This window comes from Corvus brachyrhynchos, unplaced genomic scaffold (genome assembly GCF_000691975.1).
Source record: "Corvus brachyrhynchos isolate BGI_N302 unplaced genomic scaffold, ASM69197v1 scaffold331, whole genome shotgun sequence".
Taxonomy (NCBI): Eukaryota; Metazoa; Chordata; class Aves; order Passeriformes; family Corvidae; genus Corvus; species Corvus brachyrhynchos.
In genome coordinates, this window is record NW_008237229.1 from 713902 (window position 1) to 729923 (window position 16022).

At 39.8% G+C, this 16022-nt stretch overlaps 1 long non-coding RNA gene across 2 annotated transcripts in view; it reads left to right on the top strand.

Annotated features, from left to right (window-relative positions):
* The window catches only part of LOC108445482, a 50078-nt gene extending 34062 nt beyond the window's left edge, over positions 1-16016 (top strand). Inside the window, exons 2-3 of one of the 2 annotated variants that reach the window (XR_001860356.1) lie at positions 1906-1991; positions 11518-16016. This is a non-coding gene — a long non-coding RNA (uncharacterized LOC108445482). Of the gene's footprint in view, positions 1-1905; positions 1992-6409; positions 6449-11517 lie in introns of those variants that run through there. The other variant, XR_001860357.1, reaches the window with a different exon arrangement.
* The last annotated feature ends 6 nt before the right edge of the window (positions 16017-16022 follow it).

The following is a 16022-nucleotide window of genomic DNA, read 5'->3' on the forward strand; positions in this document are numbered from 1 at the left end:
CCACTGCTGCTAGTGCAAGTTTGAGGGGGTTTGTGCCCCTGTCAGACACTATCCAATATCTTTCAACCCCAAAAGGAAATTGCCAGAGCCAACAACACACTGTTCCATACTAATCACATGTTATGAATGCCACAAAATAAAATGGCTAAGGAAAATGTCTATGGATTTTTTTTTTTTTTTTTTGTTTTCTGGCTTATTAATTCTCTGAACACCCTTTATCTCCAGGTGATACATGTGGTTTAACCTTAGAAAATTTTTGGTCCACTTTGGGGAACTATAAGGCATAAACCATATGACCTCAGACTCAAGGATCTTAAGGTCTTTTCCAACCCAAATGATTCTACGAGTCTTTGATTCTAGTCCTGTCTGGGTTTTTTTGTAGATGTTATAAACGAAAAATATTACTTCCTTTTTTTTTCCTGTATCTCATGCTGTGGTAAGCAGCAGCAAGGTGGAATGCTGAAATCCTTGCTCAGATGGCCTGGCACTCTATGTAAAGGCATCAGATGAAGTTTGTTGAACTCCTACCCTCTCTTACATGAGGTCATTGTGCAGATTGTCTCATGCTTCTGGTTGGCTTTGATGTGAGCTGCAATATTTCTATGATCTCAGCCTAGGGACAAACTAGTGGCCCTGGACCCAGCAGTGGTTAAACATGAGTATAAAAAAAGTGGATATTTGCTATGTGCCAGACAAAGTCACTTTCAAGGGTGCCCACAAACTCATGGAAAATTGGTATCTTTGGTTTATTGCAAATATGTAGTGGTACCAAAAGAAACAGTATTCCAGGCTAAATAATATGTAATGGTTACCAGCTCATGTACCTTGACTCTGTGATTTCAGTCTGTGAAAGGTCAGATGTTAGTTCTGTAAATACTGGTGGAAGACTTTGAACATATTGTCAGCTTCTTTCTTACAGATTAAAGGGTTTCTGCACTACTTGTTTTAGCCCTTCATTTTCATTTTTTTTTCTTGAGTAAGTCACTGAAGTCAGCTTTATGAGACATTAGATCACGTATGAAATGCATGCATATCACTTGATAGACACGTTTCAATTTTTTTTCCTTATCCTCGTGGCTTTTTATTTTGAAGGAAGCTATGTATAAACTGTCAGCAGTTCTTAAATTACTGAAGCCTTCAAATGCTGTGTTTTGGGGAGCAGATGGTTTGCCTGCAACTACTGAAGGAGAGTATCCTATGTTTTATATTTTCAAGCCAAGAGAAAGGGAAAATGTAAGCTTACATAAAAGATGGTCTCATGGAAGGGATTGCTTAAACATTCCTAAGTATTGTCATCAGTAAATTATGTCAAATTGGGCACATCAGAGGCACTACGAGGAGCTTCTGGGTGGGTGCAGAGGGAGGAGGAAGGAGTTTTTTAAAGCCAGGGAGATGTATAAACCACATTAGTAGTCAACTTGAACAGTCAACCCTACTCCTGGGCCTAGGTATAAGCTGAACATAAAGGTGTAACTATGGAGAGAGTCTTGGTTTAGTTCTGTGTTTCTTTGTGTGCTTTGGGGAGATGAATAGCACATTCTAGAACTGCTTTGATGTTTAGCAATTGGGTTTATTTTTAAGTATTTTGGTTAAGCTTCACAAAGTCCTGAAGATTTCCTTTGAGGAATCTTTCCATAATGCAGATGTTGAAGAATAAACTTAAGAGGTGGGCTCAAGCTGAAACCTGCTGAGGCTGCTTCCCTGTGTATCCACCATAGGAGAAAATACCTTTTTGGGAGCAATTCTTCCAAATGATAATGAAAAGCTATGAAGCTGTCAGTGCAACCCCTAAAAATCAGGATAGTTTTGAAATGGTAATGTATTCACTGTAACAGGTAATGGGAACATCACATCTGGTCTTCTTCAGGATGAGTCACACACTTTTATTCTTTTCTAATTCTGCAGAGACTTGGCACCTCTGCATGATGAAATCCATATACTGGCTGTGGTTACAGGGCTGAGCAAAACACAGAGCAGATGAAGAGATACAGGTCAGTATGAGCATCTAAAACCGTTTGCCAAGATGACATGGATCCAGAGGAATGTTTGAATATCATCCAGAAATTGTCATTCCTAAATATACATCCACTGAGATGACCCAGGAGGATACACACCTGGTTTTTACTTAACCAGTTACAGAAGAGATACCAGCTCAAGGGTCCTGAGATACTGGAAAATAGTCAGAAAGGTCAATGCTGTTACTAAAATATCATGGCACTTGGGGTACAATGGGCTGTAGTTTAAATTTTCTTAAAAAAACCCCACCCCAAACCAGAACTGTGTCCTAAAAAAGAGGACAGAAAATGCACAAAGTTACTTCAGCTTTGCTGGTTTGACCAGTTTGAGAAACAGGCCAATTCTTTTTTTTTTTTTTTCCACTTGCTTGCTTTTAGTTTCATCTTACATAAGCAACAGACAATATTTTGAAGCAATTCCTTCTGTTAATAACATTCCCTGCAGCCAACAAGACCTTTATCTGGAAGATGATGCTTATGGGTAGAAACTCCCTCTCTGGTGTCTGAGATTAACAGTGCAAGATTGTGTCCTCCAGAATGAGTGACTTTAAACCGGGAGGGGATAAAGCTGTGTGCTATGCAAAAGTATTTCTATGCAGAACCCTGGGAATACTCCACTTCCTAGGACCTGTTACGGAAAAAGAAAAACTGAGGTTTAGTCTAAATTTTGCCTTTCTTAGGGTTGTCATTATGTCTAACTGTTGCTCTTTTACTCTCCTAACTTGTTATTCCTCTGCTAGCTGTTTATTTCTAGCAGATGCCTGTAGCCAGTTAACATATGGCCTCAGTCATTGCTCAGCTAAACTGTACACACAGCTACGCCTTTCCATTTTTTTTTCTTCATCCGAACCCCCTTTTCAGCTACTTAACATTTTTTTTGGTTTCTCATGGCTTCTAATTTGTCTACATTTCTGCAGTGCTGACTGAACTCTCCTGGGAGCAGCAATTTGGTTAAGAAAAAAAAAAACAAACAACAAAAAACCCAAAAACCCAATCTTTTTTTAATTAAAGCTATTTATTTTTTTCAGTGATGTAGTTCATGGGGCCTTATTGTTCTGGAAGGCTCCGTAAGAAAATGAGAGGCTGTGCTCTATGGAGCTGTTGCTTCCATGAGGAACTTCAAAAAGGAAAAAGATCAACAAAACAAAACTAACATCTTACTCTGCAGACAGAATAGCGACTGACAAAATAGAATTTGTACCTGGTGGCAATCAACCAGTCAATCTGTCTCTGTTTTGTTGTTTTTACCATCCCTTCCAGAATTTTGCTAAATGATTTTTCCATTAATTAATTGATATCTGTAGATATACGTGGGTTCCACTCCACAGTTTGGATGTTCTTTGTTTTGTGTAGGGAGCCTCTACTTTTTTTCAGGATTACAGTAGCTGGCAGCTTCTTGTGAAAACCAGTTGCCAGAGGACAATGCTGCTCCAGTGGTGCTTTGTGTGCTGGGGAGGACAGAGGGCTTCCAGATTGAGTCTGCACAGAACAGTGCAAAGAAAGGTCTGCTCTCATGCCTAGAGATTTCCTTGGAAAGCACAAGGAAGACATAACACACTGAGACAAAGGAAAGAGCAGCTACCATGTCCCGGTGAGATGTGGAGCACTGTGAGGACTCATCTCCTTGAAGGATGAGGGATGGCAGCTGCCCTCTCGAGACAGCAACAACACCAGAATGAGCTACTTTGCAAACCTTCCTGTGGCATTGAGGGCAGCCAACTTGGTGGCCTTGGTGGTCTGCTGGGGTGGAGCAGGCAGTGGGTCTGCAGATCTTTGTGTGACCTTAGAAATGCAGCAAGCAGGCAGGGCTGGGTGAGCCTCACCAAGGGTTGTCAGAGACGTCAGTGCAAGGGGTGCAGCTGAGCTGAATCCCCCACAGGATCGACCTCAGTGTCTTCCTCTCATGCCTCTGTTCACACGTGAAATGAGTGACATGGAGACTTGAGGAGGAACACACCATAGATGAAAGGAAGAAAGGAACAATCAATCTTACAGGGTCTTTGAAAAAAGGCATGAATAAGTGCCCCATGTAGAGGAAAATTACCTACGTAAGACTCTTTCCAAGAACAAATGAGGGATGATTTCTTCCATCACTGACATCAGTTACACATATGTGGATAAGCATCACAGTGAGCAGCAGCCCTTCTGCTATCCACAAGGCCACTGGAAAAAGAAAAGTCATGGGTGACACTTCAGTTAGGTTTGTTCTCCAAACATACCTAAACGAAGGATCTGTGATCCCTCAAATGTAGGAATTGTTCAGCCTCCATGTATAACAGACTTTTCCAAGGGTTTGAAGGTTGCTATTGAGCAGGTCCTGTTACCTGTATTTATTTTCTCTGATGGGAAGAGTGAGGCAGGCACCCAAGTAGCACTAGCATTAGGTTGGGAAAGGCACAGGAGAATATTGAGAAGCAAAGCCACAATTTTCTTCAGCATTTTGCTGCCTCCCTTCATTGCATGTCTGGTAGAAGTAAACAAGGTCAGATACATTTATATTGAAAGCAGTTCTGGCAAATTTGGAATCTCTCAACTGCAGATGGAGAGATGATGCTTCATGATGCTTCACATTTCTGGTCTACTGCATATTCAGGGCTCTCTCTGCCTTCAGTCTCAGTGCTGCTTTGGCTCTCAGATCATTAGCTTCATTTTGTTCAGCCCTCAGCAATGTGGCTCCCAGATGTGTTTTCCGGTATTTCGTTTATAACTGTGAGGAATCTACACCATCCAGTCACCCCTGTGCCTGCCTTTTTTTTTTCTTGGCATTGAAATTCTCTGAACAGGACATTCCTATTAACATCAACAGTCAAAAAATGAAATAAAACTAAAAACCCTGTCAGCTTTTCATTCCCACCAGGAAGCTCTTTAAGGTAGAACTTCAACTCACACCCTTCTGTAGAAATATTTGCCGGTACAGTTATGAGGTTTTTCTGCTCGCCACTATGCTGTAAGAGTTTTCAGCTGACATCTTACATCCATATGCAGTGTGCCTTTTCAGTCTCCAGCTTTGTGAGTATCAGTATCAGTGTTGTAGCTGTGATAGTTTTGGAATGTAAATGGTTTATTTTACTACACCAGCTTATAAAGATGAGAGAAAAAATGAGCTGGGGAAAGGCTTGGATGCCTGAAAACTTGTCTGCTTTCTCCAGCTATACAGACTTGAAAGATATTATCTGCCTTACAAATCTTGCCTTCCTTTGTAAGCATGTGGTCAGATAATTATTTTCAACTATTGCTTGGATAAATAGTCTCTAAAGAATTTGGGCACACAAAGTAGCCCTTACTAAATTGTCTAAAGATGGTTTCTTAAATGAAGTGATTTTCTTCTCAGACACACAGAAATGCTTTTTTGCCAAAGGTATTTCTAGATAATTTTAAAGCACACGGAATGATTTGCTCTTATGAATTTTCATACGCACAGTAAAAAGTGCGGGCACTTGTTTTTGTCCAAGTCATTTTAAAAAGGTGTCACTATGTCTGGCTTCAAAGTGTCTGATAAACGTAGATCAGAAAGGCAATGAATTTGAAATATTAAATTACGCATGTCAGAGTACTGGGGAAAATTAAAAAGGGAGGCTGACTAAAAGATCAGAAAAACACATAGGTCAAGCAGAACTGTGGGAGTTTGAGTTACTTTCTTTTAGAAATTGATTTTGTTTCACAGGATCTTCCTATACCTCCTGCTGCAATGAGAAAATAGCTTCAGCATACTTTGCTTTTGCAGGCTTTGCATTTGTAAACTCACCAGCTGGATCCTGGAGGAAGATCATGAACTCTGCAGAAAGCAGCTAGTCTGATCTCTCCTGTGCATAGTTTTAATTGCAGTATCTAACAATTGGTTTGTACTTGAAAGAGTAGGGTGTACCATCTCTTCCAAAAGTATTGTTGTTAATGATAACTGTGCATTTCTTGTACCACAGGATTTGAACCCTGATTATGCCTCAGCATCTCCATCTTTTGGGACAGTGTGCTCCTCATTTTAATCCACTGCTCTCTGGAGAAGCTTGGCAGGAGAAGTTCTGCCTTCTGGCTAAACTTGCCTCTTTCCTGCAGCATCCTTGCTGAGGTGGTTAGTCCTCAACATTTCCTTCACTCTAGGCTCTCACTGGAAAAAAATCTTTCTCCAAGCGCCCTGCCATGTCTCACACTCTCTCTCTTTTAACTGAAATGGTTGTCAAGATGCTGTCAAATATGAGACCAGGTTATATTTAATTTTTTACCTTTGAAAAAGGGTGTTTTTTCTGTTTTACTTCTGGCTTTACCATTGTGTTTCTAGTTTTCTTGACCTCTAAGTCAAGAAATGACATCCTTGCTTATATCAGACAACAGGACTAGGGAAGGGATCGTCACCCTATACTGGGCTCTGATGAGGCTATCTCAAATCCTATGTTCAGTTTTGGGCCCTTCACTACAAAAAAAATGTTGAGGTGCTGGAGTGTGTCCAGAGAAGAGCCATGGAGCTGGTGAAGAGTCTGGAGCACATGTCTTCTGAGAAGCAGCTGAGTGAGCTGGCTTTATTTAGCCTGGAGAAAAGGTGAGTCAAGGGTGGCTTAATCTCTCTCTACAACTGCCTGAAAGGAGGGTGTAGACAAGTGAGGGTCAGTCTCTTCTCCCAGGTAGCAAGTGACAGAACCAGAGGAAATGGTTTCAAATTGTGCCAGGGGAGATTTAGATTGGATACTGGGAAAAATTTCTTCATGCAAAGGGTGGTCAGGGATTGAAATAGGCTGCCCAGGGAAATGATGGAGTCTCCATCTCTGGAAGTGTTCAAAAGGCATGTGGATATGGTACTTGGGGACAAGGTTTAGTGGTGAACATAGTTGGGCTCCATGATCTTAGATGTCTTTTCCAGCCTTAATGATTCTGTGATTCTATGGTTAGTCTGCTCTAGCCCAGACCAGGCCATAAATAAGCAAATCACCTGTCAGTGCTGGTTTGTCGCCTCCCCATCTTTTTGCAGCTATCACAACGTATTTATTAAGCATTTCAAGGCTCTGGCTGATGACTCCTCCATAGATAACTCAATACTTAATCCTATCCTTTATTTTCTAGCCTGTTTCTGATCTAGCAGCAATTCTCTGCCTTTCTCCTCATAACTTTTGTATGTCTCCCTGAAGAGACATTTCAGATTCACTCTCCAATGCTTGCCAGGGCAGGACCCCCACCACCTTCAGGAGGATAACCTTTTAGGTCCACCAGTATGACCACTGATATGAAGTGCAGTCTTCAAAAAGGCTGGAAATTCAACCCTTGGAGTTGCAGACTTGCCTAGAGGTCAGCTGAAAAATATATACAAAAACTTGCTTAAAAGAAAAAGCTGACAAAACTTCAGTCTGTAATTAAGAAACAATGCTGCATGAAGTACTGTGTTTCACCAAGAAATACTGGACCCCAATTCTGAAGCATTTAATGATTTCAAAGTCTGGGATATGCCATGGAAGAGCCTCATGATGTTTCTAGTTCTATAGCCTTAAGTCATTATTTTGTCATATGAGTGATATTAACCAGACTGACTTAATCTTTGAGGCAACACAACAGCCACTCTGGAACTAAGCATTTTCATTCTCATTTTGTTTATGTTTTGTGTGTGTGAAATGGCTGAACTATGATGGGAAAGGAAAAGAAAAGAGGGATTTTTGTTTGGTTTTCTTTGACCAGCTTCTAGTTCAGCTTCCAAGTGTTGTTAATATCTAATGTACTCTCCAAGGCCTTCTGTGTATTATAATCTCTAATCATCTGTGCTACAGTTTTCACAGAAGTGCTAAAACCATTTTACCACCACTTCCCTGGCAAGACTGTTCAGAGACTCTTTCAAAGAATGAAACTTTTCATGAACTACAAATCCAAGACATTTGTGAGGCCTTTAAAATCTTGGCATTTAAATGACTGTGTTAAGTCCAAAAGTAATTTTCGGATCTGCAGTATATAAAACCAGTCCTCTAGCTCCTTGTAAATATCAGAACAGAAAGAGGACTGTGAAAATTCAATTGTCTGTATCATAATTAATGGAAGAAAGTGCATTGATATTAGGGGCTATTAAACAGGTTTACGAAGGAGTAAAGATGTCCACATTTAAGTTTTTTTCTTCCAAAATTGTAGGCAAAATTAAAAATTGGTCTTTCTTACAAAAAATGTGTATGTTTGTGGATATTCTTTTAAAAATAAAAATATCAACTCTAAAATAAAAAATACTTTAGTTCAGGACTAATGTAACACCACATATTATTTTTTACCTGTTTTCTATACCAAAATTTTAAAGTTCACAATCTGCAAAGGAGAAAAGTGGAGGAAAGGAAGGTATGAAGCTTGTTGAAGTGAAATAGTGCAAAATGGAAATTTCACAGATTTTTTTTTCTTATTTCCTCATGAGGAAGACCAGTACAATCAGACCTTAAGGAAAAAAACATAAATGTATCTGTTGGGGGCTTTTGTATGCTGGTTTGTTTTATTTTGTTTTGTTTTATTTTAATCTTTTAAAGAACCAGCCTTAATTATCAGGTTAGATCTTGATCTGGAGCTTTCGTTGTTTTTCAACTGACTCCCTTTCCCCCACCTTTCTTTTAAATATGAAAAATAGAGATGGAATAAATTTCTGCTTTCCCTTGACAGTAAGAGAAGTCTTGACTAATATAACTCTACCCAGGGAAAATGAGTGTATATGACAGCAGGGCTAAGGCATACCTGTTTTTATTAGGCAGAGATATGGCATGGGAAGAATGCATGCAAGCAAAGTCCAGCACAAGGCTGTCACTCCAGCTTTGGGTGGAGCAAACATACTTTTACCTTAGTGAATTTAGAAAAATATCAACAAAGCCTTTGCTTTTCAAATCCCATGAATATATCTCAATCTGGGGCACTGTGTAAATGCCAGAGAAATCTCATTCTTGACATTTGATTGATGCCAGATAAGAGGTCTGTGCCCCTTCTTTACCAAGGTTTCTGTGAGAATCAGACAGATTGATCTCAATCATACTCATGCAGGCAGTGAAGTTAATGCTAAAATAACAGTAAGTCCCCAGGGGAAGAGGGAAGTTTCTGAATGCTTATGAATTAATTTGGGGGTCTGGACTTGGCAGGTGTGAAGAGTTTGACAGCTAATGGCTTTGGGAATTCATTCTGAGACGGTTTCTAAATCTTGTGCTGTATTCACATGCTGTGACAATAAATCATTACATATATATTTAGCACCTGTTGTGTGCACACACAACATATTTTTTCCCCTAACACTGCAGGTATGGGGAGCACTTGTGTGGTTATACTTTGCACTTTACTGAGGGGAGGAGAGGAGCTCAGTGAATTTGCTCTTGCTCAGGAGCCTGTGGCAGAGCAGGAGTCTGAACCCAGTTCCCACACCCCAATTTGGTGGTGTAGTCACAAGTGTAGTGCACTCACTCCTCTGTAGATATTTTCCATGCCTTGCACGTACAGTGGGAGTTAGTCTGAAAGTCTGAATGTTGTAGTTATGCAAGGCAAGATCATCGAGAAAGGAGTATTTTTGCCTGCACCTGGTTTGATGGATGTGGCTTCATGACTCTCAGACTGCTGTACAGGTGTCAGCAGACAGCTCAAAGTGCATCAGTTTGGAGGCCCGCACACCTGCTCACTTGACAACTGCCTCAGAGATCCAGTGAGTCTTGGCAGTTTTTCTTTGCTCTTCTTCCACAGACGAGAGGTGTGAGAGACCTGACAGTAAAGAATGAAGCAGCCTTTTTCCTTGGCAGTGAAATGTGAGCAGTTGTGTTAATTTACAGATGTTAAAATCCCTTGCTGTTAATTTTGTTTGGGAAGAAAATTATGAAAGATCCTGTGTTTCCTAGAGGCCATAAACCACATTGCCAGAGAAGAAAGTTGTCCAAAGCAGACAATGATAATAATAATTTAGATACTGATATCAATTTTTATCTGTCTTGTGCTTTGCAGGCTTCTGTCTGAGAAAGTTTCTGAAATCTAACAAGATTTCAGAAGAGCAATAGCAATTTAAATTGTGAAGTAGTATCATGACAGCTCTAGAGGCAGCTCTTACTCCTATCAAAAACACGGCAGGATATTAATCATTCTTTCAAACTAGAGCTGAGTACTTCAGACCACTGGTATTAACCTCCAAAGGGTGAATGATGACAGTTGTTTTCTCAGTTTCCATTCCTCATCTCCACTGCAGCCCTCTCTCCTCTAAAACACCATATTAGAGAGGTCAGTTGTAAACATGTCACAAGCTTATCATAACACCACATTACATCATTACACGTGACATTTCAGAGCATGAGCACATCTCAATGTACCATACAAGAATCTCATGAGACCCATAGAGGCTTTACCTTGCTAATTTCTCTTGTTTTTATGGATTTTTTTCAGCAGCCTGAAATAGTAGATCGCTTCGGTGAAATACATGCCTGAAATATTTTGGATTTTAATTAGCCCCAGATCTTTGTCTGTATGCAGCATTTGTAGTTTTCTACTGGGGCACCTTTCCATGGGAAGAAGCACCTGTTGGGTCCGTGTGTGGAACCCAGAATGAGCGCAACCCACCAATGGGCAGAGGCCTTTCTAACTACTGTCTGTCCACAAAACTGAAGACGAAGACTTTGAGTGCCTATGTTATGTTTTTGTATCTGTCTAAAGTAGAGGCTACGTGATCCCTCACAAGGAGGTTTGAGCATACTCTGAGCTAACTGGAAGCCATCTGACAAACCAGCATGGCACCAGGACTAAACTAGCATGTCCTGCTCTCAGCTGAGATTTATTTGCTTGGGCTTGGTGCCCTGCTAACCACAGCTGTGGGTTTCTTGTCAGCTTAGAACTACAAGCAGAACAAGCTCAAGTCTCTCTAGCTGTAGGGTTTTAGTGCTTATGAACAGTGCCAGCACTAGAAATTTGAATGTTTCTACTTTCTGTCCTCAAAACAAACCACAAGGTGAGTTGCATGCCTTCCCGTTTACAGCCCCTCCATCAGGAAGCCCAGAGTGTCTTTTAGTCTTTGTAATCTTTGTGTTGTTCTAAGAAAGTCATCCTTTATGCCATTAAGTATTCTTTTCCTTTGCAATCCTTTTGTAGTTGAAGAGATAGGGATTTTTCTAGCTCATTAAAAAGAAAAGCAAACAAACAACAGAACTATAGAAGATTAAGAAGGACTAGCTGAGGAGAGACTTGGAAACTCATGAGGAAGAAACAGATGTTTCTTGGAAATGTCTTCAAATTATTTAATCTAGGTCTCTGATCTGGAGGCTGGCTCTGTTTTAAGAATATCTCGTTGGGAATTTTCCCTGTGAAAACATATTGCTGGAAAATGGCTATTTGTTAAAACTAAGCCCTGCATTTAGCAAACTATGAAGGGCCTTGGGCACAACGGTCCTTCTCTGGCTTCTGGTTCAATCCATTCTGAATGAAGCTGGGTGGAAAACTTTAACAATGGTCAGCACTGGCCTACTGTGAGGAGGCTATCACAGCTTTTGGCATACGTCTTCTTCGTTTATCATCTTCGTGCTGTTTGGTTTTGTAGTTACAGGCTCTGTGGGTGATAGATTCATGACATTTGAGAGTATGGGGTTATGCTGCCTGCTGAAGAGTTAAGTGAGTTCTGTTCTCCCCTTTTTCACTTTGCACCTTTTCTTTTCACACTCAGATACCTGCTACTGTTGAAATGGATAAATTTCAAACTTGTAACAGATAAATTTGAGTGACAAACTGGGATGTTTTTCCCAGCAAAATTTGAGATGAGAGCTCAACAGTTCTTTCTTTCCATTCAGAATTGCTCAAGTGTTTGACTAAGCTTCCTAACTTTGAACAAGGTGGGAGTATTGAAAGAATAACCAGTTATGCTTTTTTTTTTCTGATTTTAGCTTGAAGTAGGTATAAGAAGAGCATATGAAAATGGAAATTGGTTCACAAAAATGTTTCCACAAAAAAATCTCTGTTTTCATTTGGTTTTCTTTTTTTTTTCAGATATTTCATTGATGTGCTTTCAAGGCATGCAAGTTTTTCATTTTACATGAACTGCTATCATTTACAGACACCTCTGAAATTGCAAAAAGCACTCCAAAATGTATTGATCTTATTGCTAAGGGGATGTTCAGATAATTTTTCTAGGTCGCAAAAAAAGCAGACAAAAGTTCCTGTTTTCCACTTCTCTGTAAAGTCATGGAATCCCTTGGGTTTGCTTGGGGCAGGATCTAGTCCTGAATCTAGAGGTACAGTATGAGTTGTGTGGTACTTGGGCACCTTTGCACACCGGATCAGTGAGAGAGGGCAACTGAGAATGTTAGATGCTGTCCGATACCTCTGTGTTGGTGCCCTCCTTGCTATTTTAGAGGAAATATTCCTGTGGCATATTGGAGGGTAGTGGAACAACCCTCCTTAGCTGTAGAGGGGTAGCTATTTCCCAGAATGAGACAAGTTTGCCTTTGAGCAAATGCACACTGTTTATTATGGGGAGAGCCATTTCATTTGGCTTGCAGGTTTTGTGCTGGTAGCCAGTATCTCATGCTACTGGAATAGGATGGCATTTGGAAGATCATGTTTTCTGCTTGTAAAGATGGTATAATGACTTTGCAATGAATGTCTCTGAAATTTCTAACACCTGTTTTTGGAATCCTATAGAGAAAATGATGAATGTGTTTTATTGTTCATGCTTCAGGGGAAGAGATGGGGACTCTCATACCAGTAGGGGAAAAGCTTACCAAGGGATGAGAAAATGGTTCCATTGTCTATGAAACAATGAAAATGTGTCTTGTAACAATGCAAGGTTTTCCAGGAAAACCAACAATTACAAAATAACATATTTGCACTTTTCTGCTTCTTCTGGACAGATACCTTACATTTGAATGTCTTTCATTAAAACTGATGGAAAAGTGATAATAATTTTTTTTTAAATCTAGAGGCAGTTTTCTAAATTCTTTGTTTTCTAGATGATTTTTACATTACTCAGCCATGGGAAATATTTTGATGGGGGGGATGGAGAGAAGGAAAGGAGGCAGTTCCTCATTTTTACTTCTGTGACTTTTGTTTTTGTTCCTGTTGTTGCAGTGGGTCATATGAACGGGCCACTCATTTGTCTCCTTTGAAAGAATTTACCAAACTGTTGACATTTGCTGAATTCGCAATACCCTCTGCTCCACTGTAGTTGCCTCTGCAGCAATGGAAGATGATACAACAAATAATTTATTACTTCAAATGAGTTATAGAATCATAGGTTTGTGTTGAAAGGGACCTTAAAGATTGTCTAGTTCCAACTCCCATCTGAATGAAGGAAGGAAGCAAATAAGCAGCTAGAATTGGCTTTGTTTCTTTATTATTAATTATTTTCTACTGATCAAGAAAACCATTAAGGGGAGCATGACCTGGGTATTAGACAGAGGACAGAATCAGCAACATGTACCAGAGATGAACTGATAACCAAGTTCTTCACAGTCTGCTCAGATGTGATTCCTTCTTCTACACCATTTTTCCTCCCTTTCCTAGTTCGACCATGCTCCCTGGTCAAGACAGAGCTTGGAAAAAAAAAAAAGAAACCCTAAGATTGATTTAGAAATGCGTAAGCCGTAAGGAAAACATTCATTAAAGTGTGGTGCCAGCAGCCTTGTCCCTCCTCACAGTGCTGAGACAGTTGCGGGGCCGGGATCGTGGCCCTTAGCTTTGTCTTGTAATCCTTGCAATCCCATCATGTGTCAATGCTCTCATGATGTGAGTGAAGATAATTAAAAGTGACTGGGTGAGAAAAGTTCCATCTTTGTGGAAAAACTGCAGCACACAAAATTTGGTTTTCTTTGTTCCCCACTGGAACAAAAGAGACATTCAAAATTGCTCCGAGGGGAAAACCCTGAATTAGCCTAATCTGGGTTTGAAAACCCTTAATGAGTTTAAGCCAGGCCTTGAATCTGTGTTTTCTTCACTAAAGAAGGTCCTGATACTCTGTTGGTTTCGGTAGCAGAGGGTGGTCTTGCTCCATCTTAAAGAATGATGATTTCTGGATTTTGCCGCTGTGAATATGCTCCTTTATACAGAAAGAATTTTTATAATTTTTTTTTATCAAGAGATATTTGACCTCTCTCAAGACATTACTCAAGACAGTTTAAATTAATAAAGAACAAAATGCATGCCAAACTTGCTCAATAGTTTCTTTGTGCTGGAAGTAACTGTCAAATGTCTAATAATTGACCAAACCCATATGAAGCACTATGTAACAAGGTCAGGGTAATGGATGTACATGAACTCGGGAGATGTTTTTTCCATCTACCTTCCCCTTTGATCACAGGTGTGTTCTGTCATTCCACTCTAGTAACCAAACAGATTAGCTCCTAAAATGAAAAATGGCTTGAAATTTGATATGTGACCCAGTGTCCAGGCCAAAATGAAAGGAGGAGGGAGAGAAGGAGTTATAAATTATGCTGTCTTCATATTGTGACACTGGCGGCATAATTTTCTACAAAGGAGATAATCTTTCCTCATTATTCAGCTGGCCAATGAGGTGCACAGTTTTTGCCAGAAGCAGGAAAAGTCCCTATAAAGAATGTGTCAAGTTATAGTTTGCCAAATTAAAGAGCAGGAGAAAGAAAAATGTCTGCTATCTTGATATCTGCAATATGGTCGCAGCTGGGTCACCTCTGTAGGCAAAGAATCTGTATTTGTGAATATTGAATGTGGTAAATGAGTTGGCTAAATGACTTTGAGAAGATGTGTTGTCCTGAATTATCTGTTATAAAGTTGTAACTGATCATAGGTTTGTGTTTTATCACATGCATAAAAATAAATATTACAGTATTCTTATCAAATGTGCAGGAGTGATGGGTATGGAGAATGCTGACTGCAATTAATTACATGAGCTCTGCTACTCTCCACTGGTTGGCTTGGTTGTTGTTGTGGGTTGTTTTTTTTTTCCTGAAGTAGAGATGCCTATGATTGGCCTGCATCTTTTGCTTTCAGAAAAGAAAGGCTCTGAAGTCTATGCTCACTGCTGTGGCTCTTTTAATTGTGAATGTATGCAGTGGTTGATATTAAAGTAAGCAAGCATTGCTGGAAATCTAAAGGAAACTTCTTAAAGCCCAATATTTGTTTCAAGAGCTAAAGTATCCTGGTTGAGATTGTTGTCAAATTAATTTTGAAAACATTTCTAGATGTCATTTGTAATGCTTTTCAAAGTGGAATTTGTTAGGTGGAGTAATTTTGAGATAATGGATAAATGAAAGAAGATCCAGTGTATGAAAAGATGACAAAACACTCTCCTATTTGTCTGTGTTTTGTGGATTGGCACTGGGGGCTAAATTATAGCATGCACTGTAAATCTCAAGGCAAACACTGGGATCAGTGTGATTTACTTAGCTGCAAACTGTCAAACTCTCCCACCTTTATAACAGTACAGGCTTTGCATATTCAAAGAAACCAGCGAGCTGCAATTCACTGTTTGCAGCAAGCAATGGTAAATCAATTTTTCAGCAAGACCAGTACATAAATCAGTGAACAGTATATTCCTTTGAGACTCTCAAAACTGCACAGGAAAGCCACTCTAAATCCAGATTAACTGCGATCCTGATTTATGATTGAATCAAACAGCCAAAATCTATTTTCAGTGATCTGAAATATTAGATTCATTCAACTTATCTAGGTGACAATCTTATGGCTTTCCACTGGTGCTGTTTATTCATTTTTCTGCATATATATAGGAGCTCAAAGTATGCTTTGCTCTGTGTGTGCATATGTATGTTCTACATTTGTAGAAGGTTACTGACATTTGATTGAAATATGCAATAACCTGCCTGTTACTGTGGAGACGCTGCATGGGTGCTCTTTTCCTTCCCTTCATCCTTTTGCTGTGTTTTGTACTTGTTGTTTACTGTAGTCCATGCTTGAACACTGAAGCTGGAACCCTTACAAAAGAAGCAGGTGACCCAGGTCTTTCAACTGGACTAATGGAACAGCACCATTGCAGTCAGCAAACTTTGTTTCGCCTCATTGGCGTGGCTTTCAATACCACGTGTATTGTTACTGCTACATGCCCTGCCTGGCTGGCTGTCATGA